Genomic DNA, 26,276 nt, shown 5'->3' with positions numbered 1-26,276 from the left:
GAGTCAATAATCTAGTTCACATCTCTATGTGATGAACACCCAAAGAGTGATCATGTTTTGCTGGTGAGAGAAATTTAGTCAACGGGTCTGCCACATTCAGAGCCGTATGTATTTTGCAAATTTTTCTATGTCTACAATACTCTGCACGGAGCCACTCTAGCTAATTGCTCCCACTTTCAACATGTATCTAGGTCGAGACTTAGAGTCATTTAGATCGGTGTGAAAAGCTTTCATCGACGTAACTCTTTATGATGAACTCTTTTATCACCTCCATAACCGAGAAATATTTCCTTATTCCACTAAGGATAATTTTGACCGATGTCTTGTGATCCACTCCTGGATCACTATTGTACCTGAAGGAAATATGCCCTGGAGGCAATAATAAAGTTATTATTTATTTCCTTATATATCATGATAAATGTTTCTTATTCATGCTAGAATTGTATTAACCGAAAACTTAGTACATGTGTGAATACATAGACAAACAGAGTGTCCCTCGTATGCCTCTACTTGACTAGCTCGTTAATCAAAGATGGTTAAGTTTCCTATCCATGGACATGTGTTGTCATTTGATGAACGGGATCACATCATTATAGAATGATGTGATGGACTAGACCCATCCGTTATCTTAGCACTATGATCGTTTAGTTTATTGCTATTGCTTTCTCCATAACTTATACATGTTCCTATGACTATGATTATGCAACTCCCAAATACCGGAGGAACACTTAGTGTGCTATCAAACGTCACAAGGTAACTGGGTGACTATAAAGATGCTCTACAAGTGTCTTCAATGGTGCTTGTTGAGTCGGCATAGATCGAGATTAGGATTTGTCACTCCGATTGTCGGAGAGGTATCTCTGGGCCCTCTCGGTAATGCACATCACTATAAGCCATGCAAGCAATGTGACTAATGAGTTAGTTGCGGGATGATGCATTACGGAACGAGTAAAGAGACTTGCCGGTAATGAGATTGAACTAGGTATGTAGATACCGATGATCGAATCTCGGGCAAGTAACATACCGATGACAAAGGGAACAACGTATGTTGTTATGCGGTTTGACCGATAAATATGTTCGTAGAATATGTAGGAGCCAATATGAGCATCCAGGTTCCGCTATTGGTTATTGACCGGAGATGTGTCTCGGTCATGTCTACATATTTCTTGAACCCATAGGGTCCGCACACTTAACGTTCGATGATGATTTGTATTATGAGTTCTGTGACTTGATGTACCGAATGTTGTTCGGAGTCCCGGATGAGATCACGGACATGACGAGGAGTCTCTAAATGGTTGAGACCTAAAGATCAATATATTGGAAGGCTATATTCAGACACCGGAAAGGTTCTGAGTGATTCGGGTATTTTTCGGAGTACCAGAGAGTTACGGGAATTCACTGGAGGAAGTAGTGGGCCTTAATGGGCCATACGGGAAATGAGAGAATGGCCTCAAGGGGTGGCCGCGCCCCCCCATGGGCTGGTCCGAATTTGACTAGGGATGGGGCGGCACCACCCTCTTTCCTTCTCCCTCTCATCTCCTTCCTTCTTCTCCTACTCCAACTAGGAGTAGGAATCCCCCTTGGGCACGCCATAGATAGGGCCGGCCCTCCCCTCCTCCACTCCTTTATATACAGGGAAGGGGCCACCCCATAGACACACAAGGTGATTGTTTAGTCGTGTGCGGTGCCCCCCTCCACAGATTTCCACCTCGGTCATATTGTTGCAGTGCTTAGGTGAAGCCCTACGCCGGTAGCTTCATCATCACCGTCATCATGTCATCGTGCTGACGCAACTCTCCCTGGACCTCAGCTGGATCTAGAGTTTGTGGGACGTTACCGAGCTGAACGTGTGCAGATAGCGGAGGTGCCGTATCTTCGGTACTAGGATCGGTCGGATCGTGAAGACGTATGACTAAATCAACCGCATTGTCATAATGCTTCTGCTTATGGTCTACGAGGGTACGTGGACAACACTCTCCCCTCTCGTTGCTATGCATCACCTAGTTAGATCATGCGTGTGCGTAGGAATTTTTTAGAAATTACTATGTTCCCCAACAGTGGCATCCGAGCCAGGTCTATGCGTAGATGTTATACGCACGAGTAGAACACAAAGGAGTTGTGGGCGTGGGTATATACATATTGGTTGTCGTCACTAGTTGATTCTTGATTCAGCGGTATTGTTGGATGAAGCGACTCAGACCTACATTACGCGTACGCTTACGCGAGACTGGTTCTACCGACGTGCTTCGCACACATGTGGCTAGTGGGTGCCTGTTTCTCCAAATTTAGTTGAATCAGATTCAAAGAACAGGGTTCTTTCTGAAGATCAAAAATCAATCACTATACCGCGTTGTGGTTTTTGATGCGTAGGTAAGAATGGTTCTTGCTAAGCCCGTAGCAGCCACGTAAAACTTGCAACAACAAAGTAGAGGACGTCTAACGTGTTTTTGCAGGGCATGTTGTGATGTGATATGGTCAAGACGTGATTATATAAATTGTTGTATGAGATGATCAGGTTTTGTAACGCAGTTATCGGCAACTGGCAGGAGCCATATGGTTGTCGCTTTATTGTATGAAATGCAATCGCCATGTAATTGCTTTAATTTATCACTAAGCGGTAGCGATAGTCGAAGAAGCAATAGTTGGCGAGACGACAACGATGCTATGATGGAGATCAAGGTGTCAAGCCGGTGACGATGGTGATCATGACGGTGCTTTGGAGATGGAGATCAAAGGCACAAGATGATGATGGCCATATCATATCACTTATGTTGATTGCATTTGATGTTTATCTTTTATGCATCTTATTTTACTTAGTACGACAGTAGCATTATAAGATGATCTCTCACTAAATTTCAAGGTACAAGTGTTCTCCCCGAGTATGCACCGTTGCTACAGTTCATCGTGCCGAGACACCACGTGATGATCGGGTGTGATAAGCTCTACGTTCACATACAACGGGTGCAAGCCAGTTTTGCACACGCAAAATACTCGGGTTAAACTTGACGAGCCTAGCATATGCAGATATGGCCTCGGAACACTGAGACCGAAAGGTTGAGCGTGCATCATATAGTAGATATGATGAACATAGTGATGTTCACCATTGAAAGCTACTCCATCTCACGTGATGATCGGACATAGTTTAGTTGATATGGATCACGTGATCACTTAGATGATTAGAGGGATGTCTATCTAAGTGGGAGTTCTTAACTAATTTGATTAATTAAACTTTAATTTATCATGAACTTAGTACCGGATAGTATTTTGCATGTCTATGTTCTAGATCAATTTCTCGTGTATAGCTTTCCCGTTTTCCTTATGATATGTTCCTAGAGAAAACTATGTTGAAAAATGTTAGTAGCAACGATGCAGACTAGCTCCGTGATCTGAGGATTATCCTCATTGTTGCACAGAAGAATTATGTCCTTGATGCAACCCTAGGTGACGGGCCTATTGCGGGAGCAGATGCAGACGTTATGAACTTTTGGCAATCTTGGTATGATGACTACTTGATAGTTTAGTGCGCCATGCTTTACGGCTTAGAACCAGGAATTGAAAAACGTTTTGAACGCCACGGAGCATATAAGATGTTCCAAGAGCTGAAATTGGTATTTCAGACTCATGCCCGAGTCGAGAGGTATGAGACCTCTAACATGTAGTTTGCCTACAAGATGGAGGAGAATAGCTCAACCAGTGAGCATGTGCTCAGAATGTCTGAGTACTACAATCGCTTGAATCAAGTGGGAGTTAATCTTCCAGATAAGATAGTGATTGAAAGAGTTCTCTAGTCACTATCGCCAAGTTACTGGAACTTCGTGATAAACTATAATATGTAAGGATGACGAAAACGATTTCTGAGCTCTTCGCGATGCTGAAATCAGCGAAGGTTGAAATCAAGAAAAGCATCAAGTGTTGATGGTTGACAAGACCACTAGTTTCAAGTAAAAGGGCAAGGGAAAGAAAGGGAACTTTAAGAAAAATGGCAAGCAAGTTGCCACTCCCATGAAGAAGCCCAAAGCTAGACCCAAGCCTGAAACTAAGTGCTTCTACTGCAAAGGAAATGGTCACTGGAAGTGGAACTGCCCTAGATACTTGGCGGATAAGAAGGATGGCAAAGTGAACAAAGGTGTATTTCATATACATGTTATTGATGTGTACTTTACTAGTGTTTATAGCAACCCCTCAGTATTTGATACTGGTTCATTTGCTAAAGAATAGTAACTCGAAACGGGAGTTGCAAAATAAACAGAGACTAGTTAAGGGCGAGGTGCTGATGTGAGTTGGAAGTGATTCCAAGGTTGATAAGATCACCATCGCACACTCCATTTACCTTCGAGATTAGTGTTGAACCTCAAATGAATGTTATTTTGTGTTTGCGTTGAGCATAATATGATTGGATCATGTTTATTGCAATACGGTTATTCATTTAAGTCAAAGAATAATTGTTATTCTGTTTACATGAATAATCCTTCTGAGGTCATACACCCAAAATGAATTGTTTACTGAATCTCGATCGTAGTGATTCACATATTCATAATATTGATGCCAAAAGATGAAAAGTTGAAAATGATAATGCAACATATTTGTGGCACTGTTGTTTAGGTCATATTGGTGTAAAGCGCATGAAGAAACTCCATGCTGATGGGCTTTTGGAATCACTTGATTATGAATCACTTGATGCTTGCGAACCATGCCTCATGGGAAAGATGACTAAGACTCTGTTCTCCGGAACAATGGAGCGAGCAAGTGATTTATTGGAAATAATACATACTGATCTATGCGATCCGATGAGTATTGAGGCTCGCGGCAGGTATCGTTATTTTCTGACCTTCACAGATTGTTTGAGCAGATATGGGTATATCTACTTACTGAAACACAAGTCTGAATTACATTTGAGAAGTTCAAAGAATTTCAGAGTGAAGTAGAGAATCATCGTAACAAGAAAATAAAGTTTCTATGGTCTGATCGTGGAGGCAAATATTTGAGTTACGAGTTCGGGCTTCATTTAAAACAATATGAAGTAGTTTCACAATTCACGCCACCTCGAACACCACAGCATAATGGTGTGTCCGAACGTCGTAACCATACTTTATTGGATATGGTGTGATCTATGATGTCTCTTACCGATCTACCACTATCGTTTTGGGGTTATGCATTAGAGACAGCTGCATTCACGTTAAATAGGGCACCGTCTAAATCCGTTGAGACGACATTGTATGAACTATGGTTTGGCAACAAACCTACGGTGTCATTTCTTAAAGTTTGGGGTTGCGATGCTTACGTGAAAAATTTCCAGCCTGATGAGCTCAAACCCAAATCAAAGAAGTGTGTCTTCATAGGATACCCGAAAGAAATTGTTGGGTACACCTTCTATCATAGATCTGAAGGCAAGATCTTTGTTGCTAAGAGTAGATCCTTTCTAGAGAAGGAGTTTCTCTCAAAAGAAGTGAGTGGGAGGAAAGTAGAACTTTATGAGGTAATTGTACCTTCTCCCGAATTGGAAAGTAGTTCATCATAGAAATCAGTTCCAGTGATGCCTACACCAATTAGTGAGGAAGTTAATGATGATGATCGTGAAACTTCGGATCAAGTTACTACCGAACCTCGTAGGTCAACCAGAGTATGTTCCGCACCAGAGTGGTATGGTAATCCTGTTCTGGAGGTCATGTTACTTCACCATTATGAACCTACGAACTATGAGGAAGCGACGATGAGCCCAGATTCCGCAAAATGGCTTGAGGCCATGAAATCTAAGATGGGATCTGTCGGTGTCAAAACCGGCGGATCTCGGGTAGGGGGTCCTGAACTGTGCGTCTAAGGCGGATGGTAACAGGAGGCAGGGGACACGATGTTTACCCAGGTTTGGGCCCTCATGATGGAGGTAATACCCTACGTCCTGCTTGATTGATCTTGATGATATGAGTATTACAAGAGTTGATCTGCCACGAGATCGTAGAGGCTAAACCCTAGAAGCTAGCCTATGGTATGATTTTATGTTGTCCTACAGACTAAACCCTCCGGTTTATATAGACACCGGAGGGGGCTAGGGTTACACAAAGTCAGTTACAAGGGAGGAGATCTAATATTCGTATTGCCAAGCTTGCCTTCCACGCCAAGGAGAGTCCCATCCGGACATGGGACGAAGTCTTCAATCTTGTATCTTCATAGTCCAACAGTCCGGCCAAAGGATATAGTCCGACTGTCCGGAGACCCCCTAATCTAGGACTCCCTCAGTAGCCCCTGAACCAGGCTTCAATGACGATGAGTCTGGCGCGCAGATTTGTCTTCGACATTGCAAGGCGGGTTCCTCCTACGAATACTCCATAGAAGATTTTGAACACAAGGATAGTGTCCGGCTCTGCAAAACAAGTTCCGCATACCACCGTAGAGAGAATAATATTTACACAAATCTAATCTGCTGACACGTTTAGCAACATGACATTATGCCATGGCCCGGTCTTTATTTGAACGGTTTTTCTCAACCAGCATTGCACATATCGCGAGGCGGTTTTCTTGACACGTCTTGTCAAAGCAGAGATCGTGTCCCCCTTATTACGGGATTCTCATCAATACGGACATGGGTAACCCAATCGTGCCCGTTGGCATTACTCCTCGATTTTGGGCAAGTCCCAAACGGCCACAAGGAGGACGCTTGATATTCACCCTCTTTATAAAGAGGCCAAGGCTTGTCCTTTGTCCCTCTCGTGCTCAATCGAATCCTTCCCTCGCCTTGAGTTCCAACACCCAAGGCTCAGGTCAGGCGCTTCGGACCCTCAACCATGTCCGGATCCAACCTCCAAGGTCAGTGGATGCCTTCCTCTGTCACAGAGGAATACATCAAGAAGCTAAGAGAGGCCAGGTATTTGACCCTTGAAATCTCGCACAGGCTGCCTGCTCGAGGGCAGGTCATTCCCACTCCCAAACCCGGCGAGAGTGTTGTATTCGTCTCCCACTTCCTTCGAGGGCTAGGCCTCGCTCCGGATCCCTTTGTTAGGGGCCTCATGTTCTATTATGGGCTGGATTTCCATGATCTGGCCTCGGATTCCCTCCTTCACATCTCGTCGCTCATTGTTGTGTGTGAGGCAATTCTTCGCATTACCCCACACTTTGGCATGTGGCTCAAGACTTTCAATGTGAAGCCGAAGATGATCGAGGGGCGACACGCAGAGTGCGGAGGTGCCATAATAAGCAAAAGTGTTGATGTTCCGTGGCCCGAGGGTTCCTTCCCAGAGGTGTCCGGTTTATGGCAACGGGAGTGGTTTTATATCACAGCTCCCCGAAGTGCCAAGTGGGTAGCCCCCTGCCTTTCGCTCGGCCCCCCACCACAACTGATGTCATGGATCCACAAGGGGCTGAATTGGGGGACAGTAAATGATGTGCCGATATTGCAGAGTCGCATCCGAGATCTCCTTGAGAGAGATGTCAGCCTGGTCACAGTAATGCAAGTCATGCTAGTTCGTCGAGTCCCGCCTTGCAAATGGTGACCCCTCCGTATGTGGGAATTCAACCCGAAAGGAACGCGAACTATTCAGCACTTCCTCGGCATGACGCTTGAAGAGATGTACAAATTGTTCTTTGGACCACAAATAAAGTGTCTGGACACCACCGAGGATGCAGGTCTGAGCTGTAATGTAACATCCCAAATTTTCAATTTGAAATGTTATACATTAGACCATCATTGCATATCATAATTTATTTGCTTTTGGTTTTGATCCTAGAAATTCCACGCAACTCAAGGACCCACGGAGAGAGTTGGGGATTTTGTTATTTTCATATTTGAGTTTTCTCAAATTTTGAGAATAGGATCATTTGATTTTAATTATTTTATCATCAATTATTTCTATTACAAAAATATGAGAGAGGTAATAAAATGAATTTCCCAAAATAAAGAAATATTGAGGATTTAATAATAAAATCAAACAATATTTTATTTCGGAGTTTTCCGGTATTTTGTTTGAATATAGGAAAAATGTGCGTTTTTCAAAATTGCATTTAGGCCCCAAATAAATGTTCACCTTGTGCGACTTGATTTTAGAAGCCCGGGAAAACTTATTTCGGGATTTTTGGAGTCCATTTAGTATTTCTTTTATTAGTTTTTCTGCGCGGAATAATTTAAAAAAAACACGAACCGACTTTGGGCCGTACCCGAGCGGGACTCTGCCCGGGGGCAGCCTTTATAAGCCGCCCGACCCGAGCCGCCCCAGCCCACCGCGCCCAAAATCAGAGCCGCCGCTGCCCACCGCCGGAGCCGCCGCCGCCGGACCCAGGTTAACCTCGTTTTCGTCGCCGTTTTTTTTAAAAAGTCACGGTTAAAAAAAGTCGTGTTTTTTTAGTTTCGGTTTTTGTAAATAGATCGGCTTTTTCGATTTATTTAATTAGCGAGCGTTCGTCCGTTCGTTCATTCTAGCGAACGTTCGTTGTTTTTCTTTTTCTCGGATTAAATCCACGATTTTTCTGATCGCGATTCCTGATCCGATTTTCGTTTTAGTTTAACTTTTCGCTCGTTTATCGGAATCAGGCAATTCAAGCGCCTGGAGTTTCATTTCGACACCTTCTAACCGTTTAACCAACTTAAACAAGTTTTTGCCACTGTAAAAATTGCCCTAGATCCAGATTAGTAAACGAAGCGTGTTTCTTTTGCTGTTTGACTTTCGTTGCTTCGTTTGATTTGATTCTTTTTGCAAACCCGAGTTCTTAAGTTGAACTTTCTGGTTATATCTCTTATTCGAGTTTTACCTGTGCATTAGATGAATACTTATTGTATGCTTGTTTGTTTGTCTGCGATAGAATACCCGGAGTGCGCCGCCTGTTACTTCGAATCGCTAGGTTTCGCGGATCATCAGCAAGACAAGTAACACTTTGATCATACCTTCTACTACCCAGTTTTATTGCATTAGATCAATCCTCAAACATTGCATGATTAGGATCTAATTAAATTGTGGGATGGGAAGTAGTTGAGGTAGTACCTATTACCTGTTGTAGTATCAAACCTTTGGGAGTTACTTCTACGTTTGCCTATTATGCCATGCTATGCTAGTAGACGTGGATTGGGTGAGTGATATCCATGACAGATGTGAGTTTGTTAATTAATGGTTTATCTAAGGTGGCAACTTAAATACACATCTGGGTGGATTGAGGTACCTGGGTATTCCAGGATCGCCTGTTTTTCTTTATGGACCGCCACCCAGGCCCAAAGGGATCATGAGATTTTTCATACTAGAAACTTTCGTGTGCAGCCACAAGCTATTATGGGCTCTAGCATAGTTGATTAAGTCATGCAAACTCCTACAGGGTAGACTAGCAGATGTAGGGGAAAGTAGGTGTAACGGTCTATCCATCGTAAGGTGCTAGCGCTTCTGAAAGACTATGTCTCGGTCATCCGTCTTCTCAAACACCATGTAGTGCGAGAAACCAAACGGAGGCGATCGAGTCTTGTGGGGAAAAGTGCGCAAACCTCTGCAGAGTGTATAAACTAATCATGGTTAGCCGTGTCCCCGGTTATGGACAGCTTGAGTAACTAGTACTTGGATTATCATGTGAATCTCAACATGTTACTCTAAAAATTAATTTTGTTGGGTTTTGTTTAATGATGATGCCTAATTGGGATTGAGAATGTTGTCAACCATTCTCAATGTTTAACAACTACCATGATAGTTAAATAAAATTTATTCCTTTGCACTAGGGAAAAATTGGCTTTTCGCAAAACTGTAACCATAGAGCTTTCCACCAGCCAAATATGCATATAGTATAGCTGTTTCTTTCCATTACTCTCTATGTGTTACTTTGCCAGCATATTCCATGTGCTGACCCATTTCGGGCTGCAATGTTAATGTTGCAGACTTTTCAGATGACGATTAAGGAGTTTTTAGGTCGTGGTTCTATACTTAGTGATGCCGTTGGAGTTGATGGACTCACTTATCTTCCAAGCCTTCCACTGTTATAGTTATTAGATGGCCTTAAGCCATATTTATTGCAATAAGTTCTCTATTGAGACACTCGATGTAATAAGTGTGTGATTGCTACTCTGTTATAAGTCCTCCGAGTACTGTGTGGTGTCAGCATTACTGATCCAGGAATGACACCTGAGCACAGAGATCAGACTGTTTGAGGTCTGGTCGCTACAGAGACGGTATCAGAGCACACGCTGACTGTAGGACACGACCACTAAGCTAAAGACCTAGATCACTATTCACTCTCTTCTCTTCCGACCTCTCCTATTTTCTACTCTTTAGGATGGCAGATGCAAGGAACAAGTTCACGCAACCGGATGACGATACACCCTTTGGACGTCACTTGAAGGAAGTCGCTAGATACCTGAACATAGGAGTACCAAGCTTCACCGGAACCTACAACGCCACTTTACCTGAAGAAGAGCGCTGGATGATTCAAGTTCAAGTTCCAGGAAGGACGTTTATGCCAGTCACTGAGCCCATAGAGTTTTCTTTTGATGCACCAACTTGGAGTCTAGGAAAGAGCATGGCAGCTCACATCGCCATGGGACGCATTGAAGAAGTCTACCGCAATGATCTCAAGGATACTATCTACCAGATTTGTGGGTGCCGAGATGAGCACTGGGAGATGATCAACACCGGAAAGGATAGATCAATTGCATTTTTTATCCAGGAATTAAACCAGCACATTCGACGACAGGAGAACCAGATGTGTGCCGACATGATAGATCTGAAGAAGGCTAGGACAAGAATCAAGAAACTGGAGGAAGAACTCAAGGCTACACGTGAAGATTATGAAGAAGAAATTGAAGTATTGGTGGAGAAGAATGACGATCTGATCAAGAAGATCGGGATATTTATGGGAGGCCCTACACCAGTAGATGAAGACGAAGAACCCAAGGAGATTCACCCGGAAGACTACATCATCATCGACGACACCGACTCAGATCCAGATGATAGCGATGATGACTATGTTGATGAAGCCGGAGCAGATATCATGGAGTCTGCAACCGAAGAATATTTCTAGTAGACCACCTCATCAGTAGTAGTAGTCCACCATGTAAATACAGTAGTCCGAGCACTTTTGCGATAGTTAGATCGATTGTATGCCCTTGTTTGAATGAATGAAGTGAATTGTTTGCTTTTGCCTCATGTGCATATGGGTAGTGTTTTCTCTTTAGATCCCCTCTATTCTTAAATCTCATCTTTTCTAAAACCTCAGATGCCGCCGAGATGTGACCCCGGATTTACCTTTCCACCGGAGCTCACCCAGTTGATCCAATAGCAGAACACATTGATGCAGTTGCTAGTCCAGAATCAGAATCAGGGGAACAACAACAACAACCCACCACCACCACCACATGTTGATCACTTAGCCCGTTTTCTTAGGCTGAATCCATTGGTGTTTTTTAGTAGCACCGAGCCGATAGTAGCAGATGATTGGCTCCGCAAGACAGCTAGGGAGTTGACCACAGTAGGGTGCACAGATGCGGAGAAGGTGAAGTTTGCCGCACATTAGCTTGAAGGACCTGCAACATCATGGTGGGAGAATTTCACAACCACTTCCCCGGTCGACACTATCACATGGGACCAGTTTCAGCAGGCTTTTCGTACTGCCCATGTTTCAGCAGGAGCTATGGCCATGAAGAAGCGTGAGTTTTGCAACTTGCACCAAGGAGGACGGACAGTTGGCCAGTATGTGGAGGACTTTAGTAAATTAGCATGTTATGCCCAAGATGACGTTGCTACGGATGTAGCTAAGCAGGAGAAGTTTTTGGAAGGACTGAATGATGAGTTGAGCATGCAGTTGATGGTAGCAACCTTCAACAACTACCAGGAGTTGGTAGATCGTGCTCTTATGATTGAAGGCAAGCAACAGCAAATTGAGAATCGCAAGAGGAAGTATGTACAAGGAAAGTACAATTCTGGAGCTCAGCAGAAGCCACGTTTTACCCCTAGACCGGGAGGACATTTCAGCATACCCATGGAGGAGGTAGCTCGCACAATCACAACGGCACCAAGAATGGTAATGGCAATGGAGGAAGCAATGGCCAGAACCGTACCAACCCATCAACCCCAGCCAAGAAGGACCTGAGCCAAGTCACTTGCTTTAAGTGCCAGAAGACCGAACATTATGCCAATGAATGTCCTGAAGGCCAGAATGGCAATGGAAGCTCTGGGAAGAAGCTGAACCCTTTCAACAGGGGACAGGTGAACCACGTTAACGTGGAGGAGGTTGAAGAGCAGCCGGATGCCGTAATCAGTAAGTTTTTGGTTAAGTCATTTACTGCACTCATTCTTTTTGATACTGGTGCATCGCATTAATACATATCAAGGGGATTTGTGGATAAGTATAATCTGCCCACTAAGGTTCTTTGAACACCTATGCTAGTATGCTCACCAGGAGCGGAGTATATGGCCAGTCAAGGATGTTTTCAAGTGCCATTGAGTATAGGTAGGCATGTGTTTCCCTCGGATTTGATCATTTTGGAATCACAAGGATTGGATGTAATTCTGGGTATGGATTGGCTGTCGATGTATGGAGGAAACATTGATTGCGCCAGTAAGACAATTTTGCTTACTACCCCAGAAGGGAGAAGGATCAAGTATGTATCCCGACATGTGCCAAAAGGGACTCAAGTAAATTGTTTAACATGAGTTGTGCCGGAGGAGGTACCAGTGGTAAGGGATTTCCCTGAAGTATTTCCAGAAGAGTTGCCAGGCATGCCACCGGATAGAGATATTGAGTTTTTGATTGAGCTATTGCCAAACACAGGGCCAATATCAAAGAGACCATACATGATGCCTGCAAAGGATTTGGTGGAAATTAAGAAGCAGATTAAGGAGTTACTAGATAAAGGTTACATTTGCCCAAGTTCGTCGCCTTGGGGATCACCAATACTTCTAGTGGAGAAAAAGGATGGATCATTAAGGATGGTTGTTGATTATCGAGGATTGAATGAAGTAACCATCAAGAACAAGTACCCACTACCAATGATCAATGATTTGTTTGATCGATTGCAAGGAGCTAAGGTATTTTCCAAGATCGATCTGCGATCAGGATACCACCAGTTGAAGATTCGAGAACAGGATATACCTAAGACAGCTTTTACCACCAGGTATGGGCTGTACGAGTATATTGTTATGTCATTTGGTCTGACTAACGCACCTGCCTATTTTATGAACATGATGAACAAAGTGTTTATGGAGTTCTTGGATAAGTTCGTCGTGGTGTTCATTGATGATATTCTGGTTTACTCGAAAAATGAAGAGGAGCATAAGGAGCATTTGCGATTGGTACTTGAGAAGCTCAGAGAACATCAGTTGTATGCCAAGTTCAGCAAATGTGAGTTTTGGTTGAAGGAAGTAGGATTCCTCGGACACGTTATATCCGGAGAAGGTATAGCAGTAGATCCCACTAAGGTTGACACTATGACAAATTGGGAAGCGCCAACAACAGTTGGAGAGATCCGGAGTTTTCTTGGACTCGCAGGATACTACCGGAGATTTATTGAGAATTTCTCAAAGATTGCAAAGCCTATGACTGAGTTATTAAAGAAGGATACCAAGTTCAAATGGACTGAGGAGTGTGAGTCTAGTTTCCAGGAGTTGAAGAAACGCTTGGTTACTTCACCAGTTTATTTTGCCAGACCAGACCAAGGATTATGAGGTGTACTGCGACGCTTCACGTCGAGGACTTGGAGCAGTGCTTATGCAGGAAGGGAGAGTTGTTTCATATGCCTCAAGACAACTGAAACCCCACGAGTTGAATTATGCTATGCATGATTTGGAGTTAGCAGCCATAGTGCATGCACTGAAGACTTGGAGACATTTTCTGATTGGAAACCATTGCGAGGTGTACACGGATCATAAGAGTTTGAAATACATTTTCACGTAGAAGGAGTTGAACCTCAGACAAAGGAGATGGTTGGAGCTCATCAAGGATTATGATATGATATTGCATTACCATCCCGGAAAGGCTAATGTAGTAGCTGACGCGTTGAGTCGCAAAAGCCATGTCAATACACTAATGACGGGAGAAATACCAAGGGAGTTAGCCGAAAATCTTCATGAACTATGTTTGGAAATAGTTCCGAGAGGCTATGTAGCAGCATTGGAGATTCAGTCAACTTTAATGGATAGAATCAGAGAAGCTCAGAAGACTGACAAGGAGATTGCCTCTATTAAGGAGAAACTGAGCAAAGGAAAAGCTAAGGGATTTCGTGAGGATGAGCACGATACCTTATGGTTTGAAGACCGTGTTTATGTGCCCAATGACCCGGAGATCAGGAAGTTGATTCTGCAAGAGGCACACGATTCACCATATTCGATTCACCCAGGAAATACAAAGATGTATTTGGATTTGAAGGATATTTTCTGGTGGACTGGAATGAAGAAGGATATTGCGGAGTATGTAGCAGTTTGTGATGTATGTCAGAGAGTAAAGGCAGAGCATCAGAAGCCAGCAGGATTGCTACAGCCATTGCCGATACCCGAATGGAAGTGGGATAAGTTAGGCATGGACTTTATCACGGGATTACCCAGGACTCATTCAGGCTATGACTCGATTTGGGTTGTAGTCGATTGGTTGACGGAAGTAGCTCATTTCATCCCGGTAAAGACCACTTACACCAGTGCTAAGTTGGCAAAGATATACATGACCAGGATTGTATGCTTACATGGAGTTCCAAGGAGCATTGTATCGGATAGAGGAACCCAGTTTACCTCAAAGTTCTGGAATCAGTTGGACGAAACTTTGGGTACCAGGCTAGAGTTCAGCACAGCTTTTCATCCACAGACCGATGGACAGATCGAGAGAGTCAATCAGATTTTGGAGGACATGCTGAGAGCTTGTGCGCTAGATTATGGATCTAGTTGGGACGACAATTTGCCATATGCAGAATTCTCTTACAACAACAGTTATCAATCCAGTTTAAAGATGGCCCCTTTCGAAGCCTTGTACAGGAGAAGGTGCCGGACACCCTTGACGTGGGATGAAGTTGGAGACCGCCAGTTTTTTGGACCTGACTTGATTAAGGAGTCTGAACAGAAGGTGAAATTGATTCGCGATAGGCTCAAGATAGCCCAGTCCAGACAGAAGAGTTATGCAGATTCTAAACGCAAGGAGACAGTTTACGAAGTTGGAGATAGAGCTTATCTTCGAGTATCCCCACTTCGGGGAATAAAGTGTTTTGGTGTTAAAGGAAAGTTAGCGCCACGATTTGTAGGACCATACCGAGTATTGGAACGTATGGGAGAAGTGGCCTACAAGTTGGAATTGCCTGAAGGATTGTCAGGAGTTCATGATGTGTTCCACGTTTCTCAGTTGAAGAAGTGCCACGCGGAGATGGCTGACATACCCTTGAGAGACACCGTGCCATTGGAAGCAATTCAGTTGGATAACGATTTGACCTATGAGGAGAAACCAGTTAAGATTCTAGAGTATGCCAGTCGAGTCACCCGCAGCAAGGTTATCAAGTTTTGCAAGGTTCAATGGAGCCACCACACAGAGGATGAAGCCACCTGGGAGCGAGAGGAAGATTTGCTCAAGGACCACCCTCACCTATTTTCTAGCCAACCCGAATCTCGAGGGCGAGATTCATCTTAAGGGGGGGGGGTAGGTTTGTAACATCCCAAATTTTCAATTTGGAATATTATACATTAGACCATCATTGCATATCATAATTTATTTGCTTTTGGTTTTGATCCTAGAAATTCCACGCAACTCAAGGACCCACGGAGAGAGTTGGGGATTTCGTTATTTTCATATTTGAGTTTTCTCAAATTTTGAGAATAGGATCATTTGATTTTAATTATTTTATCATCAATTATTTCTATTACAAAAATATGAGAGAGGGAATAAAATGACTTTCCAAAAATAAAGAAATATTGAGGATTTAATAATAAAATCAAATAAGATTTTATTTCAAAGTTTTTCGGTATTTTATTTGAATTTAGGAAAAATGTGCGTTTTTTAAAATTGCATTTAGGCCCCAAATAAATGTTCACCTTGTGTGGCTTGATTTTAGAAGCCCGGGAAAATTTATTTCGGGATTTTTGGAGTCCATTTAGTATTTCTTTTATTTGTTTTTCTACGCGGAATAATTAAAAAAAACGCGAACCGACTTTGGGCCGTACCCGAGCGGGACTCCGCCCGGGGGCAGCCTTTATAAGCCGCCCGACCCGAGCCACCCCAGCCCACCGCGCCCGAAATCAGAGCCGCCGCCGCCGCCGCTCGCTGCCGGAGCCGCCGCCGCCGCCGCCGGACCCAGGTCAACCTCGTTTTCGTCGCCGTTTTTTTTTAAAAAAGTCGCGGTTAAAAAAAAGTCGCGGTTTTTTTAGTTTCGGTTTTTTTAAATAGATTGGTTTTGCCGATTTATTTAATTAGCGAGCGTTCATCCGTTCATTTGTTCTAGCGAACGTTCGTCGTTTTTCTTTTTCTCGGATTAAATCCGCGATTTCTCTGATCGCGATTCCTGATCCAATTTTTGTTTTAGTTTAACTTTTTGCTCGTTTATCGGAATTAGGCGATTCAAGCGCCTGGAGTTTCGTCTCAAAACCCTCTAACCGTTTAACCAACTTAAACAAGTTTTTGCCACTGTAAAAATTACCCTAGATCCAGATTAGTAAACGAAGCCTGTTTCTTTTGCCGTTTGACTTTCGTTGCTTCGTTTGATTTGATTCTTTTTGCAAACCCGAGTTCTTAAGTTGAACTTTCTGGTTATATCTCTTATTCGAGTTTTACATGTGCATTAGATGAATACTTATTGTATGCTTGTTTGTTTGTCTGTGATAGAATACCCGGAGTGCGCCGCCTGTTACTTCGAATCGCTAGGTTTCGCGGATCATCAGCAAGGCAAGTAACACTTTGATCATACCTTCTACTACCCAATTTTATTGCATTAGATCAATCCTCAAACATTGCATGATTAGGATCAAATTAAATTGTGGGATGGGAAGTAGTTGAGGTAGTACCTATTATCTGTTGTAGTATCAAACCTTTGGGAGTTACTTCTACGTTTGCCTATTATGCCATGCTATGCTAGTAGACGTGGATTGGGTGAGTGATATCCATGACAGATGTGATTTTTTTAATTAATGGTTTATCTAAGGTGGCAACTTAAATACACATCTGGGTGGATTGAGGTACCTGGGTATTCCAGGATTGCCTGTTTTTCTTTATGGACCGCCAACCAGGCTCAAAGGGATCATGAGATTTTTCATACTAGAAACTTCTGTGTGCAGCCACAAGCTATTATGGGCTCTAGCATAGTTGATTAAGTCATGCAAACTCCTACAGGGTAGACTAGCAGATGTAGGGGAAAGTAGGTGTAACGGTCTATCCATCGTAAGGTGCTAGCGCTTCTAAAAGACTATGTCTCGGTCATCCGTCTTCTCAAACACCATGTAGTGCGAGAAACCAAACGGAGGCGATCGAGTCTTGTGGGGAAAAGTGCGCAAACCTCTGCAGAGTGTATAAACTAATCATGGTTAGCCGTGTCCCCAGTTATGGATAGCTTGAGTAACTAGTACTTGGATTATCATGTGAATCTCAACATGTTACTCTAAAAATTAATTTTGTTGGGTTTTGTTTAATGATGATGCTTAATTGGGATTGAGAATGCTGTCAACCATTCTCAATGTTTAACAACTACCATGATAGTTAAATAAAATTTATTCCTTTGTAGTAGGGAAAAATTGGCTTTTCGCAAAACTGTAACCATAGAGCTTTCCACCAGCCAAATATGCATATAGTATAGCTGTTTCATTCCATTACTCTCTATGTGTTACTTTGCCAGCATATTCCATGTGCTGACCCGTTTCGGGCTGCAACGTTAATGTTGCAGACTTTTCAGACGACGATTAAGGAGTTTTTAGGTCGTGGTTCTATACTCAGTGATGCCGTTGGAGTTGATGGACTCACTTATCTTCCAAGCCTTCCGCTGTTATAGTTATTAGATGGCCTTAAGCTATATTTATTGTAATAAGTTCTCTATTGAGACACTCGATGTAATAAGTGTGTGATTGCTACTCTGTTATAAATCCTCCGAGTACTGTGTGGTGTCAGCATTACTGATCCAGGGATGACACCTGAGCACAGAGATCAGACTGTTTGAGGTCTGGTCGCTACATGTAATCGCCCAGATACCCAAGTAAGTAATCCCGTGACCGAACACACTGTCTTTTTATTTATCATAACATCATTCTGAAAAGTCTCTCCTTGACCAGGACTCGGTAACAAAGGCGAAGATGATCAGGTGTTCGGCCCCCCTTCCCGAAGGCTCAGCAAATCCAGTACTAGCCAGAATGCTCGAGCCAGCGCCTTATCAGGCGCCCTTAGGGGAAGATAAGGGGGGAGTAAAGAGGCTGAGAGCCGGCCTCACTCATTATTCGTCCAAACCGGGGGAATTAGCACCTCCGCGAAGGAGGATAACCAGGGAGAAGAATCTGAAATTCCCTCTCCCCAAGGAAGGAAGAGGACCACCTCTAAAGACCCGGAAACAAAGGTTTCCAAACGGGGGAAGAAATCTTCGCCAGAGGGTCCTGCCTCGGAGGGTACTCTTGCCGCACAGTGCCCGCAAGGGGATCAACCCTCTACCGAGCTGTAAGTAAACAAAAAGTACTTAATAGTAAAAATATCCTACATTACCTCTGAGGACAATAACCGAAGCATATATCTTGTAGTTCGGATCGTAGCCCTTCTCGACAGAGTTCGTCTTCGGGGGATCTTCTTCCGAAGATGATGGAGAGCGAAACACCTCCCCCTGCCACCCCACCTCATGAGGCGGGTGACCCTGAAGTGTCGTCGCGGAGGGTTTCTCCTGATCCGCCAAGGCCAGAGGGTAATCCTTTGGCCACTCGAAGTCCTCAGTATTCGGCTCCTAAAGAGAGCAACAGAAAGAGTCCGGAACCATACAATGCGTGGTCGGACGCACTGAAGGATCTTCTGGAGCAAGCGGCCATCTCAGAAGCGCATCGTATGCTAATGGGTACGGTGATTGAAAGGATTTCATCCGCCAAAAGCGGGTTGCATGAAGCTTTTATGAGTCTGCCGAAAGGCTTTCAGGTACGTGAAATAGTGTATGTTTTTGACAGTACCACACACGTTAGGTGTGCCCTATGCAGATAGTATCCCCTGAGACTCTGGTTGCCATCGAGAACGACGGCAAACAAAGGATCATAGTCCCAGGTAATAATCAGGCCGCCTTCATGTGCAGGTGGCTGAAGGTCCGGTGGCGAGCCGGACTGATGAGTTTGCCGAGCTAAAGTGACAACTTGATGTGGCTGATGCCGACATCGTGCTTGTCAACCAGCGGCTTGACGAGGCACAGGGTATGTGATTTCTCCGGTGATCAACACATAGTAAGAGGAGCATGATGCCAGTATCTTTAATATGTTGTGACTGCAGATGGAACTGCCACCGTGGAGACCCTTCGGGTGGAACTTGCCCGAGCCAAGGAACAAGCCAGGAATAGCGATGCGGCCGCTCTAAACTTCGGGCGGAACTTGTCCTTGAAGGCGCTCGTTCAATAGAGGCTCAGTGCTCGAAGAATATTATGTTCTAGTGACATGTATTCCCATTGTAAAGACAATGTTTTATTGAATTATAAAGGCTGTGTTTATACTTTTGCCTAAAAGTATTATGATGCCTCCTATGTGGCCGTTTATGTATATATGTATATAACCTAAAAGTTTGCAGTCATCGGCTTTAGCCCCCATGCATATAATGCGGGGGTGTTCGCAAAAAATGCGTATTCACACTTGATCCAACATCTTGGTCCATTAAGGAGGTGGTAGCGCAGTGAATGAGGCAATCAGACTATATTGCTTTAACACTTTCACTTAGCCATAGGAGTTTGACGGTGGGACTACTATATAGCCCCTGGTACTTCTGTGCTCGTCCGAATACGGGGCGCGTACGTACATGACCGGGAAACAGCCCTTTGTTAATGCGGAGGAATCCCGAAGATTCCGCTAAGTCATTGAGTGGTTGACCAGTCTCGCGCTTTATCATGACAGTCAGTTTTCGGCTTTCTCTACCGAGGTGCTGACCCAAATGAACCAGGGCACAATCGCAGTAGTTCTCCCGGTGCTGCCTTAGCCGATAGAGTGGAACGTAAGGTAGCAAAACACGGGAGCCGGGCAAACCCAACATTTGACCAAAGACATGATTCAGAGCTGATGCATATAAGGCCAAACTCACGACGCCGAACACTCCCTACGGTATTCGGTCTTTATAACATATGTCGGGCTGAACAATGCCCTTAATAATAAACCCCGAGTGTCCAGGTACATGCAATATCCTGACGTGGCCACATGCGAATAACGTCAGCATCCTTCTCGGTTGTATTGAGTATCCGGAGGATGTGAACAACAAGAGACAGTAAAAAAGGTTTATGCAGGGTCTTAATCTAAAAAGAAACCTTTGAGCGGGTCCCTGCTGCACGTCTGCGCTTGTGTCTCTATTGTGTCGTGTCCTGGACGGGTGTAGCATGATTGTCATCTGTAAAAGAGAAGAACTTAGGTGAAAGTTGTCATGCCAGAAAATTGGTTATTATCAATAAGCCATTAAAATTCAAGATAAGTCAAGTTGAGCCGAACTAGCCCTGATTACACGCGGGAAGCCCCTGGTGCCGTCTATGAGGGTTTAACCATCAAACCAATCTCATGTATATGTAGTGATGCGCCGGACTCGTCTAACCGTGTCCGTGGTCTTGATGACCTGTTATTTATTCTGGTTGGTGAGGCCGTCTAGTGCTCGGCTGTTAAAGCCGCCACACGTTCTTCCACGCATAGAGAACACTCAATATTTCCACTAACTGTGATGGTGCCACGTGGATCGGGCATCTTAAGCTTGAGAGAAGTGTAATGAGGTACTGCATTAAAATGAGCAAAAGTCGCTCTTCCGAGAAGTGCTTGATAGCCACTTCGGAATGGAGCGATGTAGGAAGTTACATGTTCGCTTCGGAAGTTGTCGGAAGAACCGAATACAACCTCTAGTAATAGAGAGCCCATGTAGTGGGCCTCTGGGCCTGGTATTACTCCCTTGAAGGTAGTATTACTGCGGCTGATTTTTGTCGGATCTATCCCCATTTTGTAGACTGTGTCCTGATATATCAGATTTAGACCACTACCGCCGTCCATAAGGACTCGTGTGAGATGGTATCCATTTATTATTGGGTCTAACACCAAGGCAGCCAATCCTTCATGCCGGATGCTTGTCGGGTGATCCGTGCGATCGAAAGTGATCAGGCAGGCCAACCAGGGGGTGAACTTGGGGGTGACAGGCTCTACGGCGCATATGTATCGGAGTGCATGTTTGCTTCTCCTCTTCGTCACATGGACCATGCTTACTGTTTTAACCTCTGGTGGGAATTTTTTCTGTCCTCTAGTGCTTTGCTGGCGAGGTTCGTCCTTGTCTTCGCTTGGTGTCTCCCACCCTTGTGTTCGGCGTTAAGCTTACTGGCCTGCTTGAAGACCCAGCATTCTGTGGGTGTGATTTGCAGGTTTATCGGGGGTGCCATGAATCTGACATAGTTTGTCTAGAATCTTGTTTAGGCTAGACGGTCCATCTCTGCTACCTTTGAAAGGCTTTTTCCGCTAACCTGATCGAGAGCCCCTGAATCCAGTGTTTACCGCCGTATTATTTGGGTTGTCTTCTTTATTGTGACGCTTGCTTTTATTGCGTCGTGGTTTTCCATTGCCATCCCTGACTTCGGATGTGCTTGGGTCGCTGGTGCTACTGCGGGCTAACCAGCTATCTTCGCCCGCGCAAAAGCGGGTCATGAGGCTTGTCAGGGCTGCCATTGTTCTCGGTTTTTCTTGGCCGAGGTGTCTGGCGAGCCATTCATCTCGGACGCTGTGTTTGAAAGCTGCTAAGGCTTCGGTGTCCGGACAGTCGACGATTTGGTTCTTCTTAGTGAGAAACCTGTTCCAAAGCTTTCGGGCTAACTCTCCAGGTTGTTGAATTATATGACTTAAATCGTCTGCATCCAGAGGTCGGACATAGGTCCCTTGAAAATTAGCCCGAAAAGCGTCCTCGAGCTCCTCCCAACTTCCAATTGAGTTTTCGGGGAGGCTTTTTAGCCAGTGCCGAGCTGGTCCTTTAAGCTTGAGGGGCAAGTACCTGATGGCATGGAGATCGTCTCCGCAAGCCATATGGATATGGAGGATAAAGTCCTCAATCCAGACCCCAGGGTCTGTGGTCCCGTCGTATGCCTCTATGTTCACTGGTTTGAATCCTTCTGGGAATTCGTGGTCCAACACCTTATTGGTGAAACATAGGGGGTGTGCGACACCCCTGTATTTGGATGTATCATGGCGTTTGGACGGTTGTAGTATTCAGTTTTGATTTTGTGCCGGAGCGCGCTTCCTAGATCCATAGATGGATCTGGTCATACTGGATTTTTGACGCAAGTCCTCACGTAGATCGTGTGTTGACTTATGTGCGACCTTGTTAGCCGCTCTATCACGGTCACAAGGTGGTTGATCTGGCCGGTTGGCCGTTTTATTTTTCAGTTGTGTCGGCTCTAAGGCCTCATCGTCGAATTCGGGTAATAGCTTGCCCTTTGGATAGCTCTTTGTGTGGTAACTTCCACCATACTTTTCTTCATTGTCGAGCACTTTGTTCCACCTGCTGTTGAGCGTATTTTGTGCGGCCTTAAGCCTTTGCTTCTGCTTCTTCAGACTCCTCGCTGTGGCAATAAGCCTTCTGCGGAGGTTCTCTTGCTCCAAGTGTGTTTCTGGGATGATGTGTGCATCTTTATCTGGACTGTTTTCCTCCCCAGAGGGGGTTTGATGAGGTTTATCCTTGGCGTCGCCGTGTTCGGACATCTGATCCGTACTATGTTCGCCGTTTGCAGCTTCATCATGCTCTGCCGCTGGGTCGATGTGGTCGTCATTTCCTCTGGAGTCGACTGGAGTGTTATTTTCTCTTGCACTGTTATCGCTGTTTTTGCCGAGGCGGGATTTTGAGCGGCACCTATGCCGTCGATTGCTTCTCGAGGGAGCTATTCTTTGTTGCATCCTGCCGTTCTTCGTCATTGTTTTCTTTGGGTGTATCCACCATGTATATGTCATGTGGTGTAGTGGTTGTTCAGCACCCTGTGGGTACTGGTTTCTTTTCCTCTCCTGCATCGTCGTCCATGCCGTCGATGTCTTCGGAGTCGAAATCAAGCATGTCGGTTAGATCGTCGACAATGGCTACTAAGTGGGTGGTGGGTGGGGAGCGAATTTCTTCGTTGTCCGTATCCCATTCCAGCCGGACATAGTTCGGCCAAGGTTCTCCTGGCAAGGAGAGAGACCTTAATGAATTTAGCACATCACCGAAAGGCGAGTGCTAAAAGATATCTGTGGAAGTAAACTCCATGGTTGGTGCCCAATCGGATTCGATAGGCACAGACGCAGGCGGTTCGGAGCCTATGGCCGGGGACGAATCCAATTGTTTGGCGACACAGCTCTTGCAAGGGGTGAAGTCAGTATTCGGCTCTATCGCCACTGAGAGTGCGGCCTCCATGGCGGGGTCTATCCACTCGTCCTTGGATGGCGCAATTTGCTCCGGATTGAGGGTCAGAGTAGTTGCAGATGCGATCTCCCGAACACTGTCCAACGGCAGAGTTACGTCATGCTCGTCGTGATTGTGTGGCGCACCTGACATGGGCTCGAATCCATCGAAGATCAAGTCTCCGCGGATGTCGGCAGTGTAGTTTAAGTTTCCGAACCTGACCTGATGGCCAGGGGCGTAGCTCTCGATCTGCTCCAGATGGCCAAGCGAATTGGCCCGCAGTGCGAAGCCGCCAAATACAAAGATCTGTCCGGGGAGTAAAACCTCACACTGGACCGCATCGTTACCAATGATCGAAGGGGCCATCGAGCCTTACGGTGACGGTAGTGGAACTCTTGATGAAAGCACCAATGTCAGTGTCAAAACCGGCAGATCTCGGGTAGGGGGTCCCGAACTATGCATCTAAGGCGGATGGTAACAGGAGGCAGGGGACACGATGTTTACCCAGGTTCGGGCCCTCTTGATGGAGGTAATACACTACGTCCTGCTTGATTGATCTTGATGATATGAGTATTACAAGAGTTGATCTACCACGAGATCATAGAGGCTAAACCCTAGAAGCTAGCCTATGGTATGATTGTATGTTGTCCTACGGACTAAACCCTCCGGTTTATATAGACATCGGAGGGGGCTAGGGTTACACAAAGGCGGTTACAAGGGAGGAGATCTAATATTCGTATTGCCAAGCTTGCCTTCCACGCAAAGGAGAGTCTCATCTGGACACGGGACAAAGTCTTCAATCTTGTATCTTCATAGTCCAACAGTCCGGCCAAAGGATGTAGTCCGGCTGTCCGGAGACCCCCTAATCCAGGACTCCCTCAGGATCCATGTGTAAAGAACAAAGTATGGACTTTGATTGACTTGCCCGATGATCGGTGAGCCATTGAGAATAAATGGATCTTCAAGAGGAAGACGTACGCTGATAGTAGTGCTACTATCTACAAAGCTCGAATAGTCGCAAAAGGTTTTCGACAAGTTCAAGGTGTTGACTATGATGAGATTTTCTCACTTGTATCGATGCTTAAAAGTCTGTCCGAATCATGTTAGCAGTTGCCGCATTTTACGAAATCTGGCAAATGGATATCAAAACTATATTCCTTAATGAATTTATTAAAAAAAGGTTGTATATGATGCAACCATAAGGTTTTCTCAATCCTAAAGATGCTAACAATGTGTGCAAGCTCCAGCGATCCATCTATGGACTTGTGCAAGCATCTCGGAGTTGGAATATGCGTTTTGATGAGTTGATCCGAGCATATAGTTTTATACAGACTTTTGGAGCAGCTTGTATTTACAAGAAAGTGAGTGGGATCTCTATAGCATTTCTGATATTATATGTGGATGACATATTGTTGATCGGAAATGATACTAAATTTCTGGATAGCATAAAAGGATACTTGAATAAGAATTTTTCAATGAAAGACCTCTGTAAAGCTACTTACATATTGGGCATCAAGATCTATAGAGATAGATCAAGACGCTTGATAAATTTTTCAACGAGTACATACCTTGACAAGTTTTCTAAGTAGTTCAAAATAGAACAGTCAAAGAAGGAGTTCTTGACTGTGTTGCAAGGTGTCAAGTTGAGTAAAGACTCAAAACCTGACCACGGAAGAAAATAGAAAGAGAATGAAAAAGTCATTCCGTATGCCTCAGTCATAGGTTCTATAAAGTATGCTATGCTGTGTACCAGACCTATTGTATACCTTAGCATGATTTTGGCAAGGGAGTACAATAGTGATCTAGGAGTAGATCACAAGACATCGGTCAAAATTATCCTTAGAGGACTAACGAAAAATTTCTCGGTTATGGAGGTGATAAAAGAGTTTGTCGTAAAGAGTTACGTCGATGCAAGCTTTTGACACCGATCTAGATGTCTCTAAGTCTCGATCCAGATACATATTGAAAGTGGGAGCAATTAGCTAGAGTATCTCCGTGCAGAGTATTGTAGATATAGAAATTTGCAGACCCGTAGACTAAACTTCTCTCACAAGCAAAACATGATCACTCTTTGGGTGTTAGTCACATAGCAATGTGAACTAGATTATTGACTCTAGTAAACCCTTTGGGTATTAGTCACATGGAGATGTGAACTAATCATGTAAAGATATGAACTATTGGTGTTAAATCACATGATGATGTGAACTAGATTATTGACTCTAGTGCAAGTGGGAGACTGAAGGAAATATGCCCTAGAGGCAATAATAAAGTTATTATTTATTTCCTCATATATCATGATAAATGTTTATTATTCATGCTAGAATTGTATTAACCGGAAACTTAGTACATGTGTGAATACATAGACAAACGGAGTGTCCCTAGTATGCCTCTACTAGACTAGCTCGTTAATCAAAGATGGTTAAGTTCCTAGCCATAGACATGCTTGTCATTTGATGAACGGGATCACATCATTAGAGAATGATGTGATGGAAAAGACCCATCCGTTAGCTTAGCGCTATGATCATTTAGTTTATTGCTATTGCTTTCTTCATGACTTATACATGTTCCTATGACTATGAGATTATGCAACTCCCGATTACCGAAGGAACACTTAGTGTGCTATCAAACATCACAACATAACCGGTGATTATAAAGATGCTCTACAGGTGTCTCCGATGGTGTTTGTTGAGTTGGCATAGATCAAGATTAGGATTTGTCACTCCGATTGTCGGAGAGGTATCTTTGGGCCCTCTCGGTAATGCACATCACTATAAGCCTTGCAAGCAATGTGATTAATGAGTTAGTTGCGGGATGATGCATTA

Source organism: Triticum aestivum, chromosome 6A, assembly GCF_018294505.1.
Source record: "Triticum aestivum cultivar Chinese Spring chromosome 6A, IWGSC CS RefSeq v2.1, whole genome shotgun sequence".
In the NCBI taxonomy this organism is placed as follows: domain Eukaryota; kingdom Viridiplantae; phylum Streptophyta; class Magnoliopsida; order Poales; family Poaceae; genus Triticum; species Triticum aestivum.
Note: the sequence above shows the minus strand (reverse complement) of the source record.